The 6,000-nt window shown below is 58.9% G+C and overlaps 1 protein-coding gene across 1 annotated transcript in view; it reads left to right on the top strand.

Annotated features, from left to right (window-relative positions):
- Positions 1-456: 456 nt before the first annotated feature.
- GRB10 (growth factor receptor bound protein 10) overlaps positions 457-6,000 on the top strand; it is a 173,679-nt gene continuing 168,135 nt past the window's right edge. The window contains exon 1 of the mRNA XM_080818250.1: positions 457-668. The gene's annotated coding sequence lies outside the window, so the exon portion shown is untranslated. The remainder of the gene's footprint in view (positions 669-6,000) is intronic.

Raw genomic sequence — 6,000 nt, 5'->3', positions numbered from 1 at the left:
AGCTCGTCGTCGTCAGGTCGGTCCTTCCGCTGCGCCCGGGGTCGAGGATTTGGACCGCACGGTTCATACTTAGAGTTTCAGAGAATTCGTTCCCCAATTGCCTTTCGGGACAGGTCCGACGTGTCCTTCGCCGGCGCCCGGCTTGGAGCGGCCGGGGTCCCGCGTCCTGGGGTACCGGGGTGGGGCGGGGCAGGACCCGGGATCCCCCGGCCGTAGCGCAGCGGCCCCTCCCGGCGGGTTCGGCCCCCGGCGCCCCCCGCGCCCCGCCCTGCGCCCCGGCCGCGGCTCCGCCCGCGCTGGCGGCCGCCGAGCGGTCCGGGCTGTGGCGGCGGCGGCGGCGGCGGGAGGAGGAGCAGGAAAAGCGGCCGGGGGAGGAGGCGGAGGCGGTGGAGGCGGCGGAGGCGGAGGCGGGCGGGGCCGGGCGGGTTTAAAGCCCGGCGAGGGGGTGGGGAGGCCGGGAGGAGGCAGGAAGGGACGCGAGCGGCGCGCCGGCGGCGGGCTCGGCTGGGAGGCCGCGGAGACCCGCGCGGAGCCCAAAGTTTGCGCGCAGCCCCTGGGCGGCGGCGCGCGGGGGCCGGGACCGCCCTGCGCGCCGCCCTCGCCCGCCCCGGCCGCGCCGAGGGTCGCCGGCGGCCACGCGGAGGCGGCCGGGAGCGGCGCCGCGGCAGGTACGGAGTTGGGCGGGGAGCGCGGCGGCAAGTTACTTTGTGGTCGGCGCGGCCGGGCCCGGCGGGCGGGCGGGCGGTCCCCGCGCCGTCATTGTCTGCGCGCGGGCCGGCCGGCCGGGGACGCCGGGCGCCGCGGGGGCGCGGCGGGCGGAAGGGCGTCGCCTCCGGGCCGGGGGCTGCGGGAGCGGCGGGGAGCGGGGAGCCGGCGGCGGGGAGCCGGGAGCGGGGAGCCGGCGGCGGGCAGCGGGGAGCCGGCGGCGGGGGACGGCAGTGCGCGCGGCGCTCCCGGATCGGGAGCCGAGGGGCCGGGCGGCGCCTTCCGAGCCCTCCGGTCCGACGCCGGCCGCCCGCGGGCTGGGGCTGGGCCGGGCAGGGGGGTGCTGGGTGCGCCGGGCCCTCAGGGCCGAGGTCGCGCTCGCGGAGACGCCCGGGGGGTGGGCTGCACGCGCCCCTGCAGCCCCGGGTGCGCCCGCGGCGGGGGCGGTGGGGCCGCGCTCCTCTCCCCCGGCCCGAGCGGCCGCGCCGCGGAATCTTTTTTTTTTTTTTTTTGGGTTCTCTTCGTGGCCCCGTTACCCGCCGCCCGGGGCCTAACACCAAGTTGTGGGCTCGCGGATCAGCCGCCCGCCAGCCGTGGAAATGTGATAAGAGCCAGACCGTTCGCAGAAGGAAATTTCTGATGCAACTCCCCGCCTTCGCCGCTCGCCTCTCCAAACGCTGCCTTGCCTCTGCCCTCGAGCGTGTGCGTTATGGAAATGAGGAGCATTCTCGACTTTTGATTGTGCTTGTCTTTTCTTGGGATCGGAAGAAATGCAGACTTTTTGTCCTTTGCCCCGACCGAAAGGGTGGGTAGCGTAGGGGAGCCACAAGTGACTTTGACCCGGTCCTGGGTCTGGGTCGTGGCGACGCATGGGAAAGGAGGCTTTCTTGCAAAGGTCGTAGCCACTTTCATTCAAGAGATGCAAAGAAAAAGCCCAAACAAGTAGCGCTCGTGAGTAAATATGCATTATTGCACAACTTTCTCTGTGCTGCTGTTTACAAGGCCAGGCCCAGAACACTTTGTTTCCGAAAATGCTGATTCAGCCATTTGCAGCCCCCGAGGTTCAGAAATGGTGCTCTATTTAACGTTTCGCTCAGTTTTACTAAGAACACATGCTAGCGCAGCAACAGGCGTCGACTGGGGGTTTATGGCCCAAAGCTGGTGATTCTTCCCCAGAGTTGACCCAGCGCCCCCCTTTCTCTTTCCAAGAGGAGACGTGGGAAGAAGCTGTGACTTATGGTGACCCTGAGGTGTCTCTTGGGGGGTGTTTTATTAAGGAGAAGCCCTGAAACCAAATGTGTTTCCAGGAATGAGTCTAAATGACTGAGGTTTTTGTTTTTGTCTTTTCTGTGAAAAATCTGAACTCTAGGATTCCTGCACATAATACTTGAGTTTTATTGGGAACACTTGAAAGAGAAAGGCCACACGGGCCAATCCCCAGATTACAGGGAGGGAATGTGAGGACAGACCGAGTTACACATCCGAGAGCAGCTCCTGTAACTGAGAAGCCTGGCTCCTGATACTCCTGTAACATTTCACCTTGTAAAAGACTCGTTAGAAACCTCCTTGCTTTCATCCTCCACAGCTCACTGATCCGGGTTTTACAGGTATGGAAACTGAGGCTCAGCAGGTTAACTGACGTGTCGCGGTAACCTGGCCAGCAGATGACGGCACTGTCACCAGGAGCTAGTTTTGGGTTTTTTTTCTTTTTCTTTTTTTTTTTCATGTTTCTGTATAAGCCAGAAGTGGCCCAGAGGAGGTTTCTCCTTCCAGCCACACAGCTGGAGAAGTAGGAAGCTTTCTTGCCACCCTGGGGGCTCCCCACCTTCCAGATTTGTCCTGTTTCGAGGCCTTCATCGATTTCTCCACTTACTTTTTGTACTTCAATACACACGTCATTTGGGAGGAAACTTTGATGTCATGAGCTCGATATGGCAAGTTGTTTTATGGTAATTAAAGCAGTGTTTTAAATAGAAGCTGTGCATCCCCAAAAAGTCATCAGTGGCCCTATTGCGTGTGGTGTGTACCACTTCTGGGGCAGTGTCGGCTGGGCAGAGTGCTTTTCCTTTGTGAGTCGGGAACCCAGAGCAGGGCAGGTTCCTGCTAGTCACTTGTCTAGGCGTTTATTGGTGGTGGCCGTCAGGATCGGAACCCAGGGCACCCACAGTGACTGGCCAAGTGGAGAGAGCCGAAGTCAGGATCTAAGAGCTGGCACAGGATGTTAATTTTGATGGGGTGGCTGGTCTGAGACCTTACAAGGTACAGAAAGCAAACTCCTGCTTGAACAGAGGCAGCTTTTGTGCCTTCCGCTTCGTCTCAGAGCTGTAGAAATTCTGAGTTGGTGTATCTGATAAAACCTAATGCTTTGAAGATGGCCTAATTTAAGGAACCTATTTTCTTGGAATTCTGTCCGTCTCTGCAGGGGAGGAAAAACCCACACGGTGGTAGGACTTTTTTGAGCCAGGGTCAGAACTCAGAGCCGAGGGGTCTGTTCCGTGCAGGGGGGAGGAAGCCGTTGCATTTGCCGGGTGTGCAAAATCCCCGTCTGTTTCTCAGACTGTTAAGCCAACGTGAAATTGCATGGGTTTGTGGGGAGAAATACTTGCCTCGTCTTTGCATTTAAGTAACCAGTCATGTTCAAGATTTAAATCAAACTTTTTTTGCTAGTGAAGATTTTTTTCTTCCTTTAACCTGTCTTTATTTTTTGCTCAACTGTCGAATTATGGGAAATTATGGAAGGAACTAAGACAGTTGAGCGACTTGGTGGGCGAAGCTTGGCCGACAGGGCACGTTAGGGATCTGGTAACCTGCGAGGTCTGCATGCTGATGGGTGTGGAACACGTTTCATCTGTTCAGGCACTGATCTATGTTCGTGTTTTAGCCGTGTGCTCCCCCGCCTTCTCCCTCTGGTGGGGACACCCTTGCCTCCGCTGCCCTCCCTGGCTTTAGGAGCTTCTGAACTCCTCTCCTTGCGATGGGCTTTTGTCCCTGCTCCTGGGGGTCACGGGGCCTGTTTTCCGGAAGGAGATGAAAGCAGGGGGAGCATAAAACTGCCAGCTCCTGGAAGGGCTGATGGCTCTTCTTTATTGATGGGAAGAGACATGGTGTGACTCTCCCTTGAGATGGCTACGCAGAGAGCCCTGTCCCCGCGTGATGGAAGGTCGTTGCAGAGGCAGAAAGCTGAATGGTTCTGACTTTCTGCTTTTGGGGTTTGCCGACTGAGGGGATCTCCCTTTTTGCCTGTGGGAGCCCCGCTGGCCCTGTGTCCAGGTGGAAATAGATGCCTGCCGGGAACTGAGGTTGGTTCATCACCTCTGGATGCCACTGGGAAAACTAGAATATTATTTCTGACCATCAAATTCATAAATGGACTTGACAGAGGCCTTCCTTGATTGTTGAGATTCTCGATTTAAGGATTGATTTGGGCCGGAGCTTCCAGAGGGGACGATGTGTTTGGGCACCTCCCTTGGGAACAGGTGCCGGGGACGAATCCCACTCCCTTTCTGCTCTGCGCAGGGGTCGTGGCCCGTGCTGACCACTGCACGAGGCCTGCTGTCCCAGTGTGACCCCCGGGTCTACTCTTTCCTGGGGCGGCGAGCCTGAGCAGGTTAACTAAGCTCATTGGTAAAACGAGAGTCAAAGGCGCGTTTACCGGCAAGAGCTGTTGGAGTCGTGTGACCCTCCGTGTGGCGGGTGGCACTTTGCGAGAGCTTGGACACGCTGTCAGAGCACACTTCAGCCTTGACTTGCAGCAGCTTGTGAGCTTGATTATCCTACTTCCTGTTGATCTGCAAGGTCTGCTCGAAGGAGGACCCCGCTTCTCGCGTCCTTGCCTGCTGGTGCTGGGCGTGTGTTCGCTGCCCCAAACCTTGGGGGGCGGACCATAACCTGCTTGAGCACCAGTCCTTGTAAGGATCCCTTTCTGGCCTACCCGTAGCACGGTGGCTGGAGCTCCTCGTGGCGGGAATTCCGGGAGTGAGATGGGTGGTGGAACGCAGATGTTATCTGGGGGCAAAGTGTTTGAACCAGACGGTAGTGAAGAGCAGGCCCTGGACCAGGAGCGAGAGTGGTGGAGACCCAGGAGATGCGCAGGCTCGGGCGGGCTGCAGCATCGAATGCAGGGAGACCCCTGGGCTCAGGCAGCGCGAGGCCAGGTGGCATCTATTTTTAGGACCCCGAGGTTGGTTGGTGTCTGGAGTCTACAGAGTCACTTGGCCCGGCTGGGACGGAAATGAACGTGGGCCCTGGGTCCTGCCGGGCTGACCGTGATCCTGGGAAATGGCTGTGCACACCGTCGAGGGCTGTGCCGGCGGGCTGCCCCGCATCTCCCTGAGTCCTGGCTGGGTTTTCGAGCCGGGTCAACGGGCCCGGGCACCAGTCGCTGCTGTCTTTCCTAGTAACGTGGGCTCCGAAAGCACTTGGCGTGGAAAGAGCTTGACGCATGCTGGCCCTTGGCGTTGTATCGTTATTGTCCTTTGGAAGCAGGGCTGGGAGCTGTCACCACAAATAGAACTGCGAGGTGACTGTGCTTTATCTGTCTCTCTCTGGAGCTAACAGGTGCACCATCCTGGGCGCCTCTGAAAATACAGAATGATGAGGGATGCCTGGAGACCCCCTGTGGACATCCCTTTTCTCTCGTCCTGTCCCATGGGAGCCACCCTGAGGACCTCCTGGGCTGCTGACCACAAGTCGCCTGGATCTCCCTTGAGATGCTTCTCGGTGCAGAGACCCTGCGGACACTCCCTTCTCTGATGAGCTAGCTGGGCCTTTGGTTTGCTTAGTTATTTTCTTACCTGTCATCCCTGGGAGTGTCTTCTCCCCACCGTTTGCGAGTTGAGAACTCTCCTTGACCTACAAACTTCTCTCAGGTCCCGTTCTAGTAGTAGTCATTTTGGGAACCCTTGCGTCAGAAAGCTCATAGTGACCGGAAAGCGACTATGAACCGAGGAACTTCTAAGTTCGGAAGTTTGTACGCTGGCCTCACGCGGACAGGAGGGCTTCTTTGGTGTGGGGACGACAGCTTGCTCTGAATCTGGGGTCCTGCTTGGAAATCTTGTCACCAGGTGGGAGGCTGAGCTGAGGGATGTGGAGGGTCTGAGCAGCGTTCCCTGTGGCTCGGAGAAGGTCATGGGGTGTTCCCCAAGAGCCTTCAGGCTGCTCTTCCTAGGATGCTGTGCTCGCTTCCCCAGAATTCTGGGGATCTCATGGAAACCAGGCTAGGATGTTTCTAGAGAAGTAGGAAGATGAGACCGCGGCCTCCGTCTCCCCTGTGATGTGTGAGAGCTTTGGAGGAAG

This window comes from Martes martes (assembly GCF_963455335.1).
Source record: "Martes martes genome assembly, chromosome: 11".
In the NCBI taxonomy this organism is placed as follows: Eukaryota; Metazoa; Chordata; class Mammalia; order Carnivora; family Mustelidae; genus Martes; species Martes martes.
The sequence above is the reverse complement of the archived record's forward strand: the minus strand, read 5'-3'. Positions and strand labels throughout refer to the sequence as shown.